Here is a 24,553-nt window from a genome sequence, read left to right on the forward strand (position 1 = left end):
TCCAAACAAATTCCTCGGACCGAAGTGTAATTTTTATTCAATACAACTAATATTTGTGAGAAATATAGACATTTAAACATATATATATATATATATATATATATATATATATATATATATATATATATATATATATATATATATATATATATATATATATATATATATATATATATATATACTACCGTTCAAAAGTTTGGGGTCACATTGAAATGTCCTTATTTTTGAAGGAAAAGCACTCTACTTTTCAATGAAGATAACTTTAAACTAGTCTTATCTTTAAAGAAATACACTCTATACATTGCTAATGTGGTAAATGACTATTTTAGCTGCAAATGTCTGGTTTTTGGTGCAATATCTACATAGGTGTATAGAGGCCCATTTCCAGAAACTCTCTCTCCAGTGTTCTAATGGTACAATGTGTTTGCTCATTGGCTCAGAAGGCTAATTGATGATTAGAAAACCCTTGTGCAATCATGTTCACACATCTGAAAACAGTTTAGCTCGTTACAGAAGCTACAAAACTGACCTTCCTTTGAGCAGATTGAGTTTCTGGAGCATCACATTTGTGGGGTCAATTAAACGCTCAAAATGGCCAGAAAAAGAGAACTTTCATCTGAAACTCGACAGTCTATTCTTGTTCTTAGAAATGAAGGCTATTCCACAAAATTGTTTGGGTGACCCCAAACTTTTGAACGGTAGTGTATATATATATATATATATAGCTACCCAGTGGTGTTCTGGTTATGTTTTCTATTTGTTGTATGATTTTTTTTACTTTAAAAACCCTTGAAATTATTGCATAATTTAAATTAATTAAAAAAAAAAAATCCCAATATTTTGACAAAACAACATTTCATCGTCACAATGTCATACACAAACATGTCCTAAGTATTTTGTGTTTGCTTCCATTCAAATACATGTATTTCTGACATCCTTAATTCATACTCTATCAATGTCTGGATTGTACTCATGAGAGAGCAAATATGAAACCTTCAAGGCGACCGGCCATGGCGTCTCTACAGCGCAAAGTCAGTCCGGTAACTTATGCTGTCAACACCAGAAGTGCAAAGGATGTGACTCCACATGCATGAAGTGACTAACTCAGTCAATTAGCCCTAATATCACAGCAGATTTTCCATTAATCATGGTGCTTAGCAGCCATATGGCCTCAGACTCCAAGGAGGCGCAGACCTATTTGCTGTGTACTTGACCTTGCTTGTGGTCTCAGGGGGAAAAAAGTACCGGTAGTTCAGTTCCAGTATGCTGAATGTTTTTGGGTTTTTTTGTATATCCTTATCTGCTGGATCAGCCCTGGCAAATTAAGGCCCGGGGGCCACATGCGGCCCGTTAAGCTTTTCAATCTGGCCCGCCGGACATTCCCAAATATTTTTTTTAGATCTTTAAGATGTCAAGGGTAGCTGCCATTATGATGTGCAGTGATGTTTTCTAATGACCGTAAGTTTTGAACTATACAAAGTATTTCAATGGTTGGAATCTGCGCTTATGGATGATATACCAGTTACTATGGTCATCTAATTAGTTACTATGGTCATCTAATTAGTTACTATGGTAATCTACGTCACAGCAGCTCAGACGAGGCACCAAGCAGTGTGGGCGGGAAGCGTTTCCACAGACGCGGAAGGAGATTTTCACAACAAAGTTCTAAAGCTTAGTGATATATCAGATGTATCAGATTGTAGGTGGGTTTGTTTTGTACCCTTCGCGTTCATATTTCACTGTTCGTTGCATTTTTGTTACGTTTCACTTGATTGTAAAATATGTCGATCGAAAGGGGGTGCGACATTCATATTTTGTCAATATTCAGTGTTTTATCGTTCATAGAAAAATGTAAAATTCCATTGTTTTTTAAGGCGGTCTGTCATAACGTTTTTAGCATTCGATCAGACATTATTGTGAGGTTTTGTATTAGTGTTCCTAAAAATAGATATACCGGCCCCCGGGCACATTTTTTTCTCTAAATGTGGTCCCCGAGTCAAAATAATTGCCCAGGCCTGTGCTAGATAGACGCTCAACTCAACCGATATATAATTATGCCTGAAAATAAGCCAATTAGCATCAACCCAGCACATTTTAGAAAAGTGGAGCATTGCTTTACATTCGAGCATTTTCTACTTTGTTTGTCGGATTGGAAAATTGTAACATTACTTAGTAGAAGAAGTTTGGCGGAGTCTGTTTTGAGTGCTCCTTGGGTGATTGTTTCGCCACCAAGTGTTTGAGTCGGTGTTTAGTCTGCAACCTGACAAGAAAAACAAAGCTATTGAATTACAGCAGTTTGATTTTATGTGAATCGATACCTGGTATTATCGACATAAATTGGTCGGTGCCTCTAAAACAGGGGTGTCCAAAGTGCGGCCCGGGGGCCATTTGCGGCCCGCCACACATTCTGTAAATGCTATTGCAAAAATAAAAAATAAACATTAACTAGAAAAAGTTGCAATGTTGACACAAAGCTGCCATGCAGGCTGTTTTTTTCTTTTGTCTATCTTTATTTTTCTTTTTTTGCCATTGCTTAAAAAAAATAAAAAATCAATGTTATAATGAATTATTAAACTATTCAAGGCTCCAATTATTTCAAATATTTCACTTTAAAATGTTTTATGTGGAAAATATTGCATATATTGTGTGGTTGCCATACAAAAACATCGACGTTTTCTTTGACAAAAGAGCATAAAACAAACAAAATAATAGTTCAAATGTAAAATTGACAGATATATCTGAAGTTGATCTCGTAACTTAAGTGTTGAAAGTAAAACAAAACGAATACAAATGTATCACTTTATGAGTGGGGCACCTTTTGTATCCTAAATATATTTATTGTGATTGTATTTATCTTTTTACTGTGATTACTCAAAAATAATAATGAATTAATATCAATGGTGTCTTGCATTATTGATGTTTTTAAGGCTCTAATTACTTCACATGAAACATTGCTTTCTGAAGGTTTTGGGCAGTGAGGGAAATACTGCATATTTCAGTTTTATTATAAAAAACAAAGTTGTCTTGACAGAAAAGGCATACAATCTTTTTGTTTTTTAAAATTGTATATCAACCTGAAGTGTTAAATAAAAAAAATAAAAAAATAATTTGACTTGTTTTTAACATTTTAATGACTTAGACCCTTTATGGTCCCCGGGAGCCCTAAAGGTAAAAAAAAAACAAAATCCATATATTTTGTTATGATTTGAAAATGAAAACTATCAAAATGGCCCCCGCAGGCTTTAATTTTTCCGTATGCGGCCCTCAGTAGAAAAAGTTTGGACACCCCTGCTCTAAAAGTACTTAATTTGGTACCTATATCTAATTTCGGTAACACTTTAGTATGGGGAACATATTCTAAGTAACAAAGACTTAATTTAGAGTTATTTGGACACTAGGGGAACATATAAGGGTTAGGGTTAGGGTTTCTAATAAGCAATAATTCTGAGGTTATTGAGGGAAGACTCTTAGTTTATTGCTTACTGGTTGTATAATAAGGTCATGCAGAATAAGGCATTAATAAGTACTTAATGACTAATTAAGAGCCAATATGTTACTAATTTACATGTTAACAAGCAACTAATTAATGGTGAATATGTTCCCCATAATAAAGTGTTACCCTATTTTCTATACACCAAAATGTCGTTTTACCTATTAAATAAAACATAGTTGCTGCTGTTGATTCAGCATAGTTTCCTAAAAATAAATGAAACTTCATGACGTGAAAATATCTCTTCAGCTTAAGCTCGTTCATTCCAAAGTCGGGGGAGAAACTTGAAAGTTGCTTTTTAGTCAAACGGAAACCATGGGGAAGTCTGACTTCAAAAGGCCAGGGTGTGGAAGATGTGATTAAAATGAAAGAGTAGTTTGACATGGACAGCATGTGTTAATGTGACAACAAGTATGTCAAGTATGTGACCTCTAATGGTGTCCACTCAGCGCTCGGTTCCCTGCTATTCCTGAAGTGACAAAAATGACAGAAGGGATATGATACACGCACTCATTACGTGTGACCGTCGCGCCAAATGACAATCCAATCAATATTTCTTTGTCTGAGCGCTCCTTCCTGGGCTGCACGGCTATCATTAAGTGACTAATTTGAGTCATCACAGGTAGGCCCACGTCACAGCCTCGCTGGTGGCTTTTTAATGGGGGGAGTAAGGGCATACTTTCCACTGTAATGCATGCGGAACTAGCTGGGCCTAATGTGACCCCTATAGTTTGGCATTGCATTAGTGCCAGAAGACTCAGCGGTGAGTCTTTAACCTGCGAGCGACAGGGCCATGATTATCTTCACCACGGTGTTGGACGCAGAACGCACAAAATGGTATTTTTTTATTTTTTTTTAGCTGTTAGAGTACCTGTAGTCAGTTTTTGAAGACAAAACTGAGCCTCTTGGTTGTTGTTGTGCTTTTATGTCAGTTGATTGCCAGTCTGGCATTGTTATATATCAATGGTCCGTTGAATCATAGGCGCCAATCTACATTGCTGCCAGTGGGTGCTCGGTGTGTGTGTATTAGTGTTGTCCCGATACCAATATTTTACGGGGCCACAAAAAATGTCATTATTGGCTTTATTTTAACCAAAAAATCTTAGGGTACATTAAACATATGTTTATTATTGCAATTTAGTCCTTAATCAAAATAGTGAACATACGAGACAACTTGTCTTTGAGTAGTAAGTAAGCAAACAAAGGCTCCTAATTAGTCTGCTGACGTATGCTGTAACATATTGTGTCATTTATCATTCTATTATTTTGTCAACATTATTAAGGACAAGTGGTAGAAAATGAATTATTAATCTACTTGTTCATTTACTGTTAATATCTGCTTATTTTCTGTTTCAACATGTTCTATCTACACTTCTGTTAAAATGTAACAATCATTTATTCTTCTGTTTGATACTTTACATTAGTTATGGATGATACCACACATTTGGGTATCAATCCGATACCAAGTAGTTACAGGATCATACATTGGTCATATTCAAAGTCCTCATAAATAAAAATGTTTAATAAATAAATAAAAATAAATAAATCGATTCATAAAAAATGAGAATCGATTCTGAATCGCACAACGTGAGAATCGCGATTCGAATTCGAATCGATTTTTCCCCACACCCCTAATATATACATATACAGTATATACATATATATGTGTATATATATATATATATGTGTGTGTGTATATATAAATATATATATATATATATATATAAATATATATACTGTGTGTGTGTGTATATATATATATATGTATATATATATATATATATATATATATATATATATATATATATATATATATATATATATATATATATATATATATATATATATATATATATATATATATATATACATATATATGCGTGTATACATATATATGCGTGTATACATATATATATATATATATATATATATATATATATATATATATACACATATATATATGCGTATATATATATATATATATATATATACTGTATTTGTGTATATATATATATATATATATATATATATATATATATATATATATATATATATATATATATATATATATATATATATATATATATATATATATATATATAATTAGGAGCCATGGCTCGTAATTAGTCTGCTGACGTATGCAGTAACATAGTGTCATTTATCATTCTATTATTTTTGTCAAAATGATGATGGATTATTAATCTACTTGTTCATTTACTGTTGATATCTGCTTATTTCCTGTTTTAACATGTTCTATATGCACTTCTGTTAAAATGTAAAAATCACTAATTCTTCTGTTGTTTGGATGCTTCACATAAGTTTTGGATGATACCACAAATTTGGGTATCAATCCGATACCAAGTAGTTACAGGATCATACATTGGTCATATTCAAAGTCCTCATGTGTCCAGGGACATATTTTCTGAGTTTATAAACATAATATGCATTTTAAAAAAACGAAAGAAGATTGTGTGATGTTAAAAAATATCGATGTAATCATAGTAGTATCGACTAAATACGCTATTGTACGTGGTATCATTACAGTGGATGTTAGGTGTAGATCCACCAATGGCGTTTTGTTTATATTGTAGCGTCCAGGAAGAGTTGGTGCTGCAGGGAATTCTGGGAATTTGTTCTGTAGTGTTTATGTTTTGTTGCGGTGAAAATATACTTCCAAAATGTGTTTGTCGTTGTTGTTTAGTGTGGTTTCACTATTTGGCACATGTTTATGACAGTGTTGGCATTGTTCATACTGTCACCCTTATAGTGACATGTATGGCTTTTGAGTAAGTATGACCTTCACTCGCTCGTGTGCATTGTGTTCAAAGTCAAGATGACTGTCTTTAGTCCAATATCGGGCACAATGAAATCATGGTTAAACTTTAAGTATAGACCATATGATTTGTCAATTTTGTATTATGTAAAATGGATCAAACTCGCCACAAAATTAACAACAAGAAGATTGAATTGAATTTTTTTTTTAAAGATTGAATGTTGCCATCAATCCCACGATCGGCGCCTATGCGTTGAATAATGACATTGATGGTTTCCATTCTTCTAACCTTATTTTCACTGCAGTGTCTGTAATAAGTGGGTTCAAAATTGAATAATATACGTACGTTTTGAGCTGCCGTTAAGTACCTGTCCTTCCAAGTGTGTCTGTCTCTGACACCTGTAATGTGTTGTTCCCCATGTAGTTGGCAAGTTGTTTTGTCTCGTACTCGAGTCGTTTCCCACAGACCTTTCCTGTTACGGAAATGTCTTCTAGTCTGTCTTTAAATTACATGGCCAAAAATTGCAGTTTTCCCTCCTTAATGTGGTTTAAGAGGGATGTTTTTGTTGATCATTGGATTTGTGGGCTGCAAAAAAGATACGCTGGTTTCTCCTGACAAACCACAGCTTTGCTGCTAACTTTATTCCTTCGTTGTAGGATTTCAAACTCAGTTTATTTTGTTCTTGACAGAAGTTGGCAGTTTTGACAAATACATGTTTTATTTGTTCTTCTTAATGGCCTACTGAAATGAATTTTTTAAATTTAAACGGGAATAGCAGATCCATTCTATGTGTCATACTTGATCATTTCGCGATATTGCCATATTTTTGCTGAAAGGATTTAGTAGAGAAAATCGACGATAAAGTTCGCAACTTTTGCTCGCTGATAAAATAAGCCTTGCCTGTACCGGAAGTAGCGTGACGTCACAGGAGCTAGTATTCCTCACAATTCCCCATTGTTTACAATGGAGCGAGAGAGATTCGGACCGAGAAAGTGACGATTACCCCATTAATTTGAGCGAGGATGAAAGATTCGTAGATGAGGAACGTTACAGTGAAGGACTTGAGAGGCAGTGATGGACGTATCTTTTTTCGCTCTGACCGTAACTTAGGTACAAGCTGGCTCATTGGATTCCACACTCTCTCCTTTTTCTATTGTAGATCACAGATTTGTATTTTAAACAACCTCAGATACTATATCCTCTTGAAAATGAGAGTCGAGAACGCGAAATGGACATTCACAGTGACTGAACATGTAAATACACGATTAATAATATTCAGCTTTGCGAAGCTAAAAAAATAGAAGCTAACCTAGCAATGTAGCCAACGTGATAGCATAGCAGTCTCAAATACAGATAGAAACTAAATTAAAAAAACCCTGACTGGATGGATAGACAGAAGATCAAAAATACTATTAAACCATGAACATGTAAATACACGATTAATAATATTCAGCTTTTCGAAGCTAAAAAAAAATAGAAGCTAACCTAGCTACGTAGCCAACTTGATAGCATAGCAGTCTCAAATGCAGATAGAAACTAAATTTAAAAAAACCCTGACTGGATGGATAGACAGAAGATCAAAAATACTATTAAACCATGAACATGTAAATACACGATTAATAATATTCAGCTTTTCGAAGCTAAAAAAATAGAAGCGAACCTAGCTACGTAGCCAACTTGATAGCATAGCAGTCTCAAATGCAGATAGAAACTAAATAAAAAAAACCTGACTGGATGGATAGACAGAAGATCAAAAATACTATTAAACCATGAACATGTAAATACACGATTAATAATATTCAGCTTGGCGAAGCTAAAAAAATAGAAGCTAACTTAGATGCGGCGGCGGGCTTACTCACTGTAGTGCGTCTGCTATCCTGCTCAAAACACAACACAACCTCCTGGTGTTGGTGTTGCTGTAGTCCGCCGCTCCACTGATCGCACCTACAACTTTCTTATTTGCAGTCTCCATTGTCCATTAAAAATGCTGTTGCTAACGACGCTAAGGCTAATTTATCAACTTAGCAACCGGACCTCACAGAACTATGATAAAACATTAGCGCTCCACCTACGCCAGCCAGCCCTCATCTTCCCATCAACAGCCGTGCTCACCTGCGTTCCAGCGATCGACGGCGCGACGAAGGACTTCATCCGTGGGTTTGGCGGCAAGCATCGGCTAGGCGTAGTAAGTAGTCCTTGTTGTGTTGCTGTAAGTATTGTACTTAGCCGCTAATACACCGATCGATCCCACCTACAACGTTCTTCTTTGCAGTCTCCATTGTTCATTAAACAAATTGCAAAAGATTCACCAACACAGATGTCCAGAATACTGTGGAATTTTGTCGAAGAAAACAAGAGGTTTTTCTATCGGGTCCGATGGGGTCCAACCACTTCCGTTGCTTTTGTGACGTCACGCGCATTAATCATATCCAAAGGACTTTTTCAACCGGAAGTGTGGCGGGAATTTTAAAATTGCACTTTAGTAATCTAACCCGGCCGTATTGGCATGTGTTGCAATGTTAAGATTTCATCATTGATATATAAACTATCAGACTGCGTGGTTGGTAGTAGTGGGTTTCAGTAGGCCTTTAAGCTGCTGTGCCTTTAGGTCATAAATTGAACTATCGAGTAACACAACAACGGACCACTTTAATATCTCCATGACTCTGCAGGCCAAAATGGCCCAAATCAGATTTTATCGAAATCGGATTTTTTCCCCAGATGACTGTTTACACTGCGAGTAAAATGAGATCTCTATCAGACTCCAGTAAAAATGTGGCTTTGACGTCACTTGCAGTTGCAGTTCGATGAAGTGAAAACAAAGTAAGTTTATGGGATTCCGTAAATGAACAAGAAAGTCACTACAACTACAAAATAAATAAAAGTCGCCCCCATATACAGTATATGGTTGCTACCATCAATTTGTTTTGCACTTTTTTACACACAAAAAAAAATTGTTAAACATTTTCTTTCCCTTAAATTATTTTTTTTATTATGGATCAAAATGAATTAACATTTGAATTAAAAAATATATATAAACAATAGGGGTGTGGGAAAAAATCGATTCAAATTTGAATCGCGATTCTCACGTTGTGCGATTCAGAATCGATTCTAATTTTTTAAAAATCGATTTTTTATTTTATATTTATTTATTTTAATTTTAATTTAATTTATTTTTTTATTTATTTTTATTAATCAATCCAACAAAACAATACACAGCAATACCATAACAATGCAATCCAATTCCAAAACCAAACTCGACCCAGCAACACTCAGAACTGCAATAAACAGAGCAATTGAGAGGAGACACAAACACGACACAGAACAAACCAAAAGTAGTGAAACAAAAATGAATATTATCAACAACAGTATCAATATTAGTTACAATTTCAACATAGCAGTGATTAAAAATCCCTCATTGACATTATTATTAGACAAGTATATATAAAAAAAAGAACAATAGTGTCACAGTGGCTTACACTTGCATCACATCTCATAAGCTTGACAACACACTGTGTTCAATATTTTCACAAAGATAAAATAAGTCATAATTTTGGTTCATTTAATAGTTAAAACAAATTTACATTATTGCAATCAGTTGATAAAACATTGTCCTTTACAATTATAAAAGCTTTTTACAAAAATCTACTACTCTGCTTGCATGTCAGCAGACTGGGGTAGATCCTGCTGAAATCCTATGTATTGAATGAATAGAGAATCCTTTTGAATCTGGAAAAAATCGTTTTTGAATCGAGAATCGTGTTGAATTGAAAAAAAAATTGATTTTGAATCGAATCTTGACCCCAAGAATCGATATTGAATCGAATCGTGGGACACCCAAAGATTGACAGCCCTAATAAACAACATTTTACATGAGACTTGTCCAGGGTGTATCCCGTCTTCCGCCCGAATGCAGCTGAGATAGGCTCCAGCACCCCCCGCGACCCCGAAAAAGGACAAGCTGTACAAAATGGATGCATCGCATTTTTACATGAATGAAAAAGTGTAAAAATATTTTGTAATGCATGGGTGTCCTCAGAATGAATTTTTGCTATGGGCCCTATTTTAGCCAGGTGCAGCTCTGTACACGTTCCATAAAAAAAGGACCTGATTTAACAAGGGGTTTTGAGAGGCAAGAAATGTGGGGGAAAAAGTGATTCAATATATTTAGTAAAGTAAGTTTTAAGTTGCCATATTTTTCGGACCACAGGGCGCACCGGATTATAAGGCGCACTGCCGATGAGCGGGTCTATTCAGGTCTGTTTTCCTACAAATGACGCACCGGATTATAGGGCGCATTAAAGGGGTCATATTATAATTATTAGGTTTTTTTTTACATTTAAAACACTTCCTTGTGGTTTACAGATGATGTAATGGTAGTCCTTTAGTCAAAATGTTGCATAAATTATGTTGTACAGACCATCTCCTCGTCAAGATGTGCCATTTTGAAGGCGGGTTTTATTTACGTGGCTCTACTTCGACAGCATCTTCTCTGTACCTATAATTTTCATCTCTTACATAGCGAGACTACTGACAGATATAATTTAGAACAGTACGCTACTTTGAATTAGAAATGGCAACAGCGGAGGATGAACGCTCCACAACAAGAGGATAGCAAAAAAGAAGGAGCTTATTGACTATGGCACAGACTACAATGGCGGACGCGTGCACATTTTAGGGACTTATGTAGATCCCACAAACACATCAGCAGGTACTATACGGTAAGTAAAGTTAGTTTTGCATAATGTTGCGGAAACAAAACGCGAGATATGTCTCCTTATAGGTGCCTTTTTGGGGTCCTTACTCCCACCATGATAATACCAGTATTTTGACGATCCATCAAGCGGTGTGGCTTCATGGCTTACCAAAGTCGTACTAAGATATTTTGACAGATTTTTGAGTGTCGTGTGCGATGTTCTATAGTCACAATGAAACATCAAAGTTTTGGACTTGTTTGCTCAGGTCATTTATTGAACAGGCGTGAACTTGCAGTCCACACGTATCTCGTATGTGTGACTGCCATCTACCGGTCCCACTTATCATTACCCCATGTACCAGATAAAATTGCTTCAAGCTTCAGTAAGCACAACCAGAATTAATATGTACATGTACAACACTGTCGATTTTTTTGAAAAATGAAAGGATTTCAAGTGCGCCATATAGTCCCAAAAATATAAATGCTTATATATTTTACTAAAAACTGTATTTTTTTACATTTGTTGGACAATTAGGAATTTTCAAAAATCAGATACATCCGCATCAATGCTCACCTTTGCATCAGAGCCTCATCATAAACTCATAGTAATGTGTTTTACTGTTTTGTTATGATAGATAGATAGATAGATAGATAGATAGATAGATAGATAGATAGATAGATAGATAGATAGATAGATAGATAGATAGATAGATAGATAGATAGATAGATAGATAGATAGATAGATAGATAGATAGATAGATAGATAGATAGATGGATGGATGGATAGTTTTTTTTATTGATTCCTTCAGGAGAGTTCCCTCAGGAAAATTAAAATTCAACATACAGTAGTTGTAAACTTATGCCTGTTATAGACTGTTAAAATGTATAATATATATATACATACACTACCGTTCAAAAGTTTGGGGTCACCCAAACAATTTTGTGGAATAGCCTTCATTTCTAAGAACAAGAATAGACTGTCGAGTTTCAGATGAAAGTTCTCTCTTTCTGGCCATTTTGAGCGTTTAATTGACCCCACAAATGTGATGCTCCAGAAACTCCATCTGCTCAAAGGAAGGTCAGTTTTGTAGCTTCTGTAACGAGCTAAACTGTTTTCAGATGTGTGAACATGATTGCACAAGGGTTTTCTAATCATCAATTAGCCTTCTGAGCCAATGAGCAAACACATTGTACCATTAGAACACTGGAGTGATAGTTTGCTGGAAATGGGCCTCTATACACCTATGTAGATATTACACCAAAAACCAGACATTTGCAGCTAGAATAGTCATTTACCACATTAGCAATGTATAGAGTGTATTTCTTTAAAGTTAAGACTAGTTAAAAGTTATCTTCATTGAAAAGTACAGTGCTTTTCCTTCAAAAATAAGGACATTTCAATGTGACCCCAAACTTTTGAACGGTAGTGTATATACATACAAATAAAATAGATTTAAATCTAAAAATGTAAATAGAACAATGTGTTCAGCCATAAAGTTTCCACTGCATGGCGCTAATTGTCTTAAAACGGTAAGACGATTATTTGAATTCCAACCAGAAACATCAAAGGCACACTTATTGACAATCTCTGTGTGTACCTTAGGTCAGGTGTATCTTCTCTGTTTACTGTACTTGCTTTTTCTCCCACACAAGCCCCTTACACTCTCTGTATCCTGTTCCACTGTGATACTGAATGGAGCGGTTGGAAAGGTGATCTCACACACATACACACACACACTGATAGAATAAAAAGGTAGGATGGCACAAAGCTGTGTGTGGTCCCAGGATTTAATTCCTTTTTTTTTCCGCTGTATAATCAATTTGGCAATGACTTGAGACTAATCCTTAACATTCCTCCTTTTCATCTTCTATCTTGTTTGTGAGAGTGTACAACTAAAGGTTGTGGTCTCCCCCATCTCTCCGTTTCCACCCGCTTTCTTCCCCATCCCCTTTGCATTATTCAAATCAGAATCCCCATGTGAGCACCTTGCTCTTGACCCAGCTTTAAAGCTCCTGATTGCTTTAATAGCGGTCCTTGGACCCGCAAGGTAGGCAGGCGTCTTTATAGGAACTCGGAGACAAGAGAGGTGCGTGCTTATGCGCTTGCAGTGAGTACAAGCAAAGGGTGGTTGATTAGATCTGACCTCGAGCAAAAGTAGAAATATGCAGAAGGGAGGTGTGTGCTTGCATAATTGGAGCAGCGAGGTTAAGTTGGATAAATGGTCAGCATACTGAAGCGAAGATCCGTACAAAAATATGCACGCACTCACCCTAAATATACATTTTTCCGGTGATTCGGTCACTTGAGGTTCCAGGGTTGAATTAATCATTACTGATTCTCCACTTGTGTGCAGATTGAATGGTGTGTTGCAAAGGTTGACTGAAAATGAGCTTTAATGGTTTGTCGGGTACCTTTTGGCAAGAAAGTATACAAATGCCAGTTGGCACAGTCACAGGCCACTGCTGGCTTTCTGGGTGTGCCGAGGGTAATGGTTCTGTGGTTTGCCATTTGTGCACAACATCAGATGTGCTTTACAAGTAATAGAAGTTTAGCACTTTGCTTTTTCTGATGAACCAAACCACTGGAATGACGTCTGCATACCAGAGTTGTGCAATGTAGAGGATTTGTTTGTTTCGAGTATGACATCGCAACCGTGGCTTTACATGCACTGACCGGATTCCATTTGTGTTGACATTTTATCCGGTTCATGGTCTGAAGGCCTCTTTAATGTGTTGTTTAGTGAAAGTTTGTGGTCACACATACACCGGTATTACTTTGTAAGAAAAAAGAATTCCCCACTGGGGGTTGAACAAATCAAAGGCAAAGGAACCCGTTTAAAGTTTGGTATACACTCTTGCGTCACGTAGCTTGCATTTTGATTCGTTTATAGCTCTTCCGCAGAGGCTGGTGTGTGACTTGCAATTCTCTTCCAAAACTTTAAGGGGCAGTGTTTTCTGTGTGAACAACTACAACTCTTGTTGGCTATCTTCATGAGAGAGCCTGTTTGTAGTAGTGGTCAAAAACTTGCAATCAATGGCGTTTGACGCAACATATACTTTAAAGTTAATCCTTTTGAAACAACAGTCACTTTAAATGTTCACATTGTTTCGAAACCAGAAAAGAAGACATTTGCGAAGGTGGGCTGTGGCTGTGCAACAGCAGAGGAAGGGCCAATTAGCAACGCTTTTCAGGCGTTTGGGGCATTGGACAAGAGAGAGGTATGAAATTGAAGAAAAATAAAACCGTTAAATATCTATTGCAACGACCAGCTGGAGTCAATGTTTATGTTCATGTGTTCTTGATGTTTAGAGCTCACATGTACGGTATATACCGTACCTGAAATATAATTGACGGACAATGAGGAGGCGTTGTTTGTCAGAGAAAAAGACGTATGTGCACAAGACGGAATGTTTGAACGTGTTTGCACAAGATTGGCAATAAAAGTTAAAAAGTGTCGTACTTTGTTTGACTTCTTCTGGGCGCAACAACAGCACAATATGCTGAATAACAACACATTCAGTAATTATTTTTATAGGGCACCAAAGAGAAAAAGACGTATGTGCACAAGACAGAATGTTTGAACGTGTTTGCACAAGATTGGCAATAAAAGTTAAAAAGTGTCGTACTTTGTTTGACTTCTTCTGGGCGCAACAACAGCACAATATGCTGAATAACAACACATTCAGTAATTATTTTTATAGGGCACCAAAATATTATGTACACTATCAGTTTGCATGCAAATGTTCAATCATTTCATGCAATAATTCGTAGTCAGGGTTTGTGGGCGGGTACGGAGGGGGGTGGGAGCAAGACGGCGTTGACATCTAAAAAGCAGGCTTCGCTGCATATAAAATGAAGCATTTTCACAGCCTGCAGTAAAGCAACGGCGGCTCGTTTTGAAGCCCTGTTACGCGACGGCTGCCTATACCAGAGGCCATGGTCTATGAGCACAGAGCTCCGTGACCACACCTACCATCTCACTGGCCTGCATTTACAAACTTTTCCCAGGCTTCTGCAGCCAGTCACCTCGTTTCACTTCAGTGGAGTCTGTCATAACGTGGACTGTGAGGGTTTTGTTTTCCCGAGATGCAAGAATTGGAGCGGACGTGGCGTGCAGGTAAAGACATGGTTTAATTATTACTATAAACTACAAAAAGGGTACAAACAAAAAGCGCGCTCAAGGCGGAGATAAACTTGGCTAAGAAACAAAAACTACCACAAAGGCAAAACTATGGACAATAAACAAAAACTTACTTGGAATGGAACTATGGTAGCATGGGTAACATGGGTAGCAGAAGTCAAACAGAGTTAATGTTGCCTGACAGACTACCTGGCAACTGAAAGCTTAAATAATACCGACATGATTAGTGACAGGTGCGCGAGTGCAAAACGTGAGACAGGTACGTGACATGAGGACAGGTGAAAACTAATGGGTTGTCATGGAAACAAAACAAACAAGAGTGCATAAAGAGTCCAAAAACCAAACTGAACATAACCAAAACAAAACATGATCACACAGACATGACAGAGTCAAACTCGGCGGGACTGCTGTTACCAGACACTACTCAGCTTGTCGCACAAGCAGTACTAACAGCTAGCCATCGTGCTAAATAGAGTCTCGAGACACTTTTCCGTCAAGTGCCAACATTTTTTGCCGGTGTTCTGGCAAGACGTGTTTCCCATAGGAATTCACGCACCCCCGAGTACAATCATTAGGATAAATAACACTTTATTTTTGCAATTTAATCTACATTTTTCACACTACAAACAATCAACTATATGATGAGGTCGAGCAAGAGTGTGCAATCGATGACATGGGGGCCACTCACGGAAGTTGGCTGTTTTTTTTATGGCCCTGAAGAAATACATAAAAAATGTATAAATAGAGTTAAAGGTATCATGTAATGAGAAACATATAAAATGTTAATACTAATAATGAACAAAAACACAAAAATGTGTCTTTAAATACATGGATATTGTTTATTCAGCCTAGTTATCAGACTATCCCGTCACAAATTACACAATGATGTCAATTCTTTACCTAACATAGTGAATCACCGTGATTAATCATCATGATTTAAATATTAATACAAATAAATGTGCTTATTATTTTGGTGATAATCGTGCAGCCTTCATTTATTGCTTCTACTAGATATAGTACAGATGTTTTTTAAAGTGCCAGATGAGACTCTTTTAGCCCCTTTAGATAAACCTACTGTTCCCCAAAGTAAGGATCCTGCAGGATGCAAACCCCAAAGATCGAGTCCAAATTTAGGCGCAGCATTCAGACCTATTCAAATAAGTTTTGAGCCTCCTATTCTTCACCAGCAAATTGGCAGGAAATCTGGCTATTGTGCTTTGAGTTTTTGAGGAGGCCGTCGGTGGGAAGGGGGCTGCCCACTGCGCGTAGGCCTACCTATAGATGAGAGTCGAGACAAAGGGTCCGCGGACATCCAGGAGAGGCTTTAAAATCCCTCTTGGCTGGAGACGGGGGTTGTCGGGAGCAGGTCCATCAGAGGGAAAAAGGTCAAAAGTGGCGAAGCTGCAACATGCAAGGAATCAACAAGGCACTGATTGAAAGGGGATTGACTTAATGGTATAGTTTTCACCGGCTCCAAATTATTTATAATTTTTTAAACCAAAAAATATTACATCCGTGACGGCTGGCCTGTGCCACCGATGTTGGATCAAGAAGACAGATTCAACAAATAAATGTTACATTTGTCAGTTTACGCACATTTTGTAGTGTACCAAATGGAGAGGGTTAGCGCCCTCTAGGCAATCACATAAGCGTTGTAAACAATCACTTTAAGTCAGGTCTGGATATTCTGGCTAATTATTTGAAAAAAGCACAATAATGTGAGTTTGACGGGAGCCTAATATCAGTGTGTATGAAAACGGCAAAATGCAAGTCCATTTTGAGCGATGTATTTTTCCCACCCAGGTGGACAGTGCACATATGCATACCACAGTGCAATAATGCTAACGATATATTGACTAATTTAATTAATTTGTGATGACACCTCTTATTCCCCACCTCAGTCACCACTAGGTGTGTGGGGAAAAAATCGATTCGAATTTGAATCGCGATTCTCACGTTGCGCGATTCACAATCGATTCTCTTTTTTTTTTTAAATCGATTTTTTAAATTTTTTTAAATTTTGTATTTTTTTTTTTTTTTTTTTTAATTAATCAATCCAACAAAAAATACCATAACAATGCAATCCAATTCCAAAACCAAACCAGACCCAGCAACACTCTGCAATAAACAGCAATTGAGAGGAGACACGAACACAACAAACAAAAATGAATATTATCAACAACAGTATCAATATTAGTTACAATTTCAACATAGCAGTGATTAGCAATCCCTCATTGACATTATCATTAGACATTTATATATATATATATATATATATATATATATATATATATATATATATATATATATATATATATATATATATAAAAAAAAGAACAATAGTGTCACAGTGGCTTACACTTGCATCGCATCTCGACAACACACTGTGTCCAATATTTTCACAAAAATAAAATAAGTCATATTTTTGGTTCATTTAATAGTTAAAACAAATTGACATTATTGCAATCAGTTGATAAAACATTGTCCTTTACAATTATAAAAGCTTTTTACAAAAATCTACTACTCTGCTTGCATGTCAGCAGACTGGGGTAGATCCTGCTGAAATCCTATGTATTGAATGAATAGAGAATCGTTTTGAATCGGGAAAAAAATCGTTTTTGAATCGAGAATCGTGTTGAATTGAAAAAAAAAAAATCGATTTTGAATCGAATCGTGACCTCAAGAATCGATATTTAAACGAATCATGGGACACCCAAAGATTCACAGCCCTAGTCACCACTGTATCATTTCACGGGCATTATCACCTTAAATAAGGATGGGCACCTTTCACATTTTAATCGATACAGGATAAATTCCCAGTGCCTGGGAATCGATACCAGTACTCAACCCAATTTCCAGTACTTCTGTTTGTGTTCATCTGTTAATAAATGTTGGTTTGTTTAATTTTTTTAATTTAACATTTGAATAGGTTCCAGCCCCTTCCGTGACCCTGACAAGGATAGGCGGTAGAAAATGGATGGTAGGATTTTATGGAACAGTTGTTATCTTGTATCTTGTTATCTTACAGTTTTGAGTCTCATTTGCAAGTATAATGACTTTGTATCCAGCTGCAGATCCAAGACGTTAGATAGTTGTAGAGTATAGGTTATTTTGTGTTGCCTAATTAGGGAAGTAGTCTTTGCCATTAAGCCAAATCTATTTGGCCGAAAGTCTTTTGTTGTGCCCTTAAGTCTTTTTACTGTAAGTATTGTACATATTACACACCAGCTGTTTAATTGTAAGGTGCATCTCAGTTGTAGGTTTCATTACCAAATTTGGGTGTGGTAAATCACCATGGATGAATTGTTAATGCTCATCAGTAGCATGTATACAGTAAATCCAATGTAAATTAGCATCAAGCTAGCGCATTTTGAGTAGTGGAGTCTTACTTTACGGCCTAATGTTTTCTACCAGTCATTCTTGCTTTGTTGGCATGGAAAATTGCAAAATAACCGAGACGCGGTCCGACTGAGTGCTGCTTGTTATCCCTCTAAATGTTTGAGCCAGCGGAATCTGCAACCGGATGTGACATCACATGCAACAACGGTATCAAAATATGGCATTGTTCGATTTTACGTGAATCGATACCCGGTAATTTGGTACCAAATTCGATACCCATTTACCAGTGGTGTGCCGTCAGCGCCAGCAAGGTCTTCTCTGCTGGCCTAACATAACCAGAAATCATGATCATAATTAAAGATACAATTATTTATTTACTTTCCCTAAATATCTAATATTCATATTCTCTTCATGTCATATTATGCTCCTTCCAGTGCTGTTGTTTTTAGTTTGTATCCAATCAGAATTCAGCTAGCTTATGTTGCCATGCTGTACAAAATCTGCCCGAGACCTTCAGAATCAACAATGCGGGCGTCCGTGCACTGTAAGTGAACGGGGACATACAGTTGATAGACAGTTGCGATAGCCAATCAGTTCACGAGTTGTTGTCAGTAAGGCCTTCTAGTTGGCCTCACGTTGAACGTGACATTTACGCATCCTGTGATTGGATACTCATCGGGATCGTTAGCGGAGGAATTTGAGAACACAGAGTTGAGAGACAGTTGTGATAGCCAATCAGATCACAAGTTGACAGTAGCTGTTCTGTTACAACTAAAAGTTGTAAACTGTTGTTGTTAAAGTGTGTTATGCTTGTCATTTAATTAGCATTGTTACACGTGTATTTGTCACCATCATGTGGTCAGGGCAGTTAATATATCTTTGCGAATTGTGTACTTTGAATCTAACTTTATTGACCGGAAGTTGCATAAGCCAAGCACATAAATTTACAGTACCGTATTTTTCGAAGTATAAGTCGCTCCGGAGTATAAGTCGCACCGGCCGAAAATGCATAATAAAGAAAGAAAAAAACATATATAAGTCGCACTGGAGTATAAGTTGCATTTTTGGGGGAAATTTATTTGATAAAACCCACCACCAAGAATAGACATTTGAAAGGCAATTTAAAATAAAGAATAGTGAACAGGCTGAATAACTGTACGTTATATGAGGCATAAATAACCAACTGAGAACGTGCCTGGTATGTTAACGTAACATATTATGGTAAGAGTCATTCAAATAACTATAACATATAAAACATGCTATACGTTTACCAAACAATCTGTCACTCCATTTACCAACAATATGTCACTCCATCGGACTTAGCGATTGCTAAGTCCGATGAAATCTTATACGTCTAGTCTCTTATGTGAATGAGCTAAATAATATTATTTGATATTTTACGGTAATGTGTTAATAATTTCACACATAAGTCGCTCCTGAGTATAAGTCGCACCCCCGGCCAAACTATGAAAAAAAACTGTGACTTATAGTCCGAAAAATACGGTATATGTTTTAAAAGCCTACTGAAACCCACTACTACCGACCACGCAGTCTGATAGGTTATATATCAATGATGAAATCCTAACATTGCAACACATGCCAATACGGCCGGGTTAGATTAGTAAAGTGCAATTTTTAATTTCCCGCAAAATATTCTGCTGAAAACGTCTCGGTATGATGACGTTTGCACGTGACGTCACGGATTGTAGCGGACATATTGGGACACCATTGTGGCCAGCTATTAAGTCTTCTGTTTTCATCGCAAAATTCCACAGTATTCTGGACATCTGTGTTGGTGAATCTTTTGCAATTTGTTTAATGAACAATGAAGACAGCAAAGAAGAAAGCTGTAGGTGGGAAGCGGTGTATTAGCGGCCGGCTGCAGCAACACAACCAGGAGGACTTTGAGTTGGACAGCAGACGCGCTACCGTGAGTACAGCTTTGGCTTCCAAATATTTGATCGCTTGCCCGTACGTGCGTGCCGCTATGTGCATGTCACGTACGTAACTTTAGGGAAATATATGTGCTGTATGAACTTTACGGAGGTGAACGGTACTTTGGGCTGTGGGATTGAGTGTGTTGTGCGGGTGTTTGAGTTGTATTGGTGGGTTATATGGACGGGAGGGGGGAGGTGTTTGTTATGCGCGATTAATTTGTGGCATATTAAATATAAGCCTGGTTGTGTTGTGGCTAATAGAGTATATATATGTCTTGTGTTTATTTACTGTTTTAGTCATTCCCAGCTGAATATCAGGTCCCACTCGCCTCTCACAGCATCTTCCCTATCTGAATCGCTTCCACTGCCCTCTAATCCTTCACTCTCACTTTCCTCATCCACAAATCTTTCATCCTCGCTCAAATTAATGGGGTAATCGTCGCTTTCTCGGTCCGAATCGCTCTCGCTGCTGGTGGCCATGATTGTAAACAATGTGCAGATGTGAGGAGCTCCACAACCTGTGACGTCACGCTACTTCCGGTACAGGAAAGGCTTTTTTATCAGCGACCAAAAGTTGCGAACTTTATCGTCGATGTTCTCTACTAAATCCTTTCAGCAGAAATATGGCAATATCGCGAAATCATCAAGTATGACACATAGAATGGACCTGCTATCCCCGTTTAAATAAGAATATGTCATATCAGTAGGCCTTTAATTGCTGATACGTTTTAATTGACGTGCCAGAAAATAACCCGTTTTGTATACTATTGATGTGATTCAATGCGCAGTAGGGTGTAAATGTGTTCCTGCATAGTATTTCTCCAGCAATGATCATGTGGTGATATCAATTACGGTATTTTGAGAGGTAATCATTGAAGTCGGAGATCACTGAAGGCCTAGGTGGGAAAACGCACGGCCCACCACTCCCCATGATGCAAACTTTTGTTTGAAATTTACATAATTAAATGATCTCTTATCTTCAAGAAACATGTTCTGATTATGGTCGTCCTTACACCTCGGCGGAGGCGTGGACCCTACTTTTATGTATAAAAAAACTTTCCAAAATGGCTTTCTGGTGCTTCTACTTGCCTTGACCGCAGATTAAAAACAGTCCATTCTGTCCTTTTGCTCTTCGCTATCAAACCGCCCACGGCGTTGACGTCTCATCCACTCATCTCCTATTCCCAGCAAGTATTCACAGCGAACCGACGCGTGTCACACGGGACATGGCGACAAAACTATTTTAAACACTTTTAAGTGCACCGCCGAGTTCCGCTGCTTGAGACGGTCACGGGAGCAGCTGAGCTTTTTAAAAAAAAAAAAGCGCGCGTGGAAAACAAAAGTGCCAACAAAGCATCTCCTTATGGCGACGACCACGATGACGGCGGCCTTTTGAAGGGCGCTTTGATGGATGAGGATTGATGCGGCTCGTGTTGAATTGTGCAGACGATCCTCCGGGCCAAATCATTAGAGCAAACACTTTGGATGTCCCGTGCAACACCACAGCAAGCATCTTCCTCGTCATTAGCCTGAAGCTCTTCCGGAAAGAGTCCACCCCCCCCCCCCCAACCACCCCCCTACCACTTGTCTAGCACAGCCAACCAGTGCCACCCCTCTCTCTTATTTTCTCCTCTCTCTGTCTCATTAATCAATGTCAAGCTGTCCAACAACAAGGCCGGCATTCTTTCCTCGCGTATGTCATTGTGCCTCGACCACCCCCCCTTCCCCTCTCGCTCCCCCCCCCTTCGCCAACCCAGCGGCCGTCGCCGTCTTTTTCTCATGGCCGCGGAGCAAAATGCGAGCCCACGCCGGCCGACATGAAAGCTCATTTGGAGGCAAGGAGTTGCGCATAAGGAGGCGTTTCTCTCCTCGCTTCATCCCTTTTCCTGTCCGTCTTCCAGCCCGGGGAAGAAAGGGGATGTCTTTTGCCGTTTCCATAATTCATGGGAGTGAGAAGAAAACGGGCCTTTTTGGTATTAAAAAAAAAAAAGTTTGGATGGCGGGGGTTGAGGCGTATGTATGCCAGTCTTTGTGCCCCCGGAGCCATCTTCCCACGTCCCGCACACTCAGGCATTGTCTCATGTTCGTCATTAACCTCTGACTGTCTTCCTGCCATCAGGACAAACATCAATTCCTCATGTCCGATAGAGTTGTACGGTATACCGGTATTAGTATAGCACCGCAATACTAATCAATCATATTCGGTACTATACCACCTTTGAAAAGTGCCGGACCGCTGTAATTTTACCAAGTACAGTAGTAGTAAACATGCTTTACTACACACCGTAGCTCACCGGCGTCAAAATGTAAACAAACGCCATTGATGGATCTACACTTGTATTACATCCACTGTAATGATACCAAGTACAGGAGCGTACAGTCAATATTACTATGATTACGTCGATATTTTTTGTCTTCTTTAGTTTTTTTTTAAACGTATATTATGTTTATAAACTCAGGAAATATGTCCGTGGACACATGAGGACTTTGAATATGACCAATGTATGATCCTGTAACGACTTGGTATCGGATTGTGGTATCATCCAAAACTAATGTAAAGCATCAAACAATAGAAGAATAAGTGATTATTACATTTTAACAGAAGTGTAGAAAATATTATTTTTCCTAACTTTTCCAGGGTCTGGAAATAGCATTTTTATTCCATGTTTGTCAAGACGAGGGTTGTACGGTATACCGTTATTAGTATAGTACCGCGATACTAATGAATCATATACGGTACTATACCGCCTCTGAAAAGTACCGGTAGTTACTTCTAAATCACTAATCCACGCCTCCATGGCGACTACAAAAAAAGTTTCTTACGAGTATCATCCCTGCAGGACGAGGAATAGCTAAACATGCTTCACTACACACCGTAGCGCACCGGCGTCAACATGTAAACAAACGCCATTGGTGGATCTACACCTGGCATCCACTGTAATGATACCAAGTACAGGAGCGTATCGAGTCGATACTACTATGATTACGTCAATATTTTTTGGCATCACAACATCTTCTTTCGTTTTTTTTAAATGTATATTATGTTTATAAACTCAGAAAATGTGTTCCTGGACACATGAGGACTTTGAATATGACCAATGTATGATCCTGTAACGACTTGGTATCGGATTGATACCCAAATGTGTGGTATGATCCAAAACTAATCCAAAAACTAAGAATACGTGATTATTACATTTTAACAGACATGTAGATAGAACATGTTAAAAGAGAAAGTAAGCAGATATTAACAGTAAATGAACAAGTAGATTAATAATCAATTTTTACAGTTTGTCCCTCATAATGTTGACAAAATAATAGAATGATAAATGACACAATATGTTACTGCATATGTCAGCAGACTAATTAGGAGCCTTTGTTTGTTTACTTACTACTAAAAGACAAGTTGTGTTGTATGTTCACTATTTTATTTAAGGACTTAACTGCAATAATAAACATATGTTTAATGTACCCTAAGATTTTTTGTTAAAATAAAGCCAATAATGCATTTTTTTGTGGTCCCTTTATTTAGAAAAGTACCGAAAAGTACCGAAATAATTGTAGTACAGGTACCAAAATATTGGTATCGTTACAACTTTAGTATCTAGTCGATACTACTGTGATTACGTTGATATTTTTTGGCATCACAACATCTTCTTTTGTTTTTTATTTATTTTATATTATGTTTATAAACTCAGGAAATATGTCCCTGGACACATGAGGACTTTGAATATGACCAATGTATGATCCTGTAACGACTTGGTATCGGATTGATACCCAAATTTGTGGTGTCATCCAAAACTAATGTAAAGTATCAAACAATAGAAGAATAAGTGATTATTACATTTTAACAGAAGTGTAGATAGAACATGTTAAGAGAGAAAGTAAGCAGATATTAACAGTAAATGAACAAGTAGATTAATAATTCATTTTCTACCACTTGTCCTTAATAATATTGACAAAATAATAGAATGATAAATGACACAATATGTTACTGCATACGTCAGCAGACTAAATTAGGAGCCTTTGTTTGTTTACTTACTAATAAGAGACAAGTTGTCTTGTATGTTCACTATTTTATTTAAGGACTTATTTGCAATAATAAACATATGTTTAATGTACCCTAAGATTTTTTGTTAAAATAAAGGTAATGCATTTTTTTTGTGGTCCCCTTTATT

At 37.3% G+C, this 24,553-nt stretch overlaps 1 pseudogene; it reads left to right on the forward strand.

The window, feature by feature from the left end:
- The window catches only part of LOC133654406 (histone-lysine N-methyltransferase PRDM16-like), a 751,541-nt pseudogene that overhangs the window by 415,360 nt on the left and 311,628 nt on the right, over positions 1-24,553 (forward strand).

This window comes from Entelurus aequoreus, linkage group LG07 (genome assembly GCF_033978785.1).
Source record: "Entelurus aequoreus isolate RoL-2023_Sb linkage group LG07, RoL_Eaeq_v1.1, whole genome shotgun sequence".
Taxonomy (NCBI): domain Eukaryota; kingdom Metazoa; phylum Chordata; class Actinopteri; order Syngnathiformes; family Syngnathidae; genus Entelurus; species Entelurus aequoreus.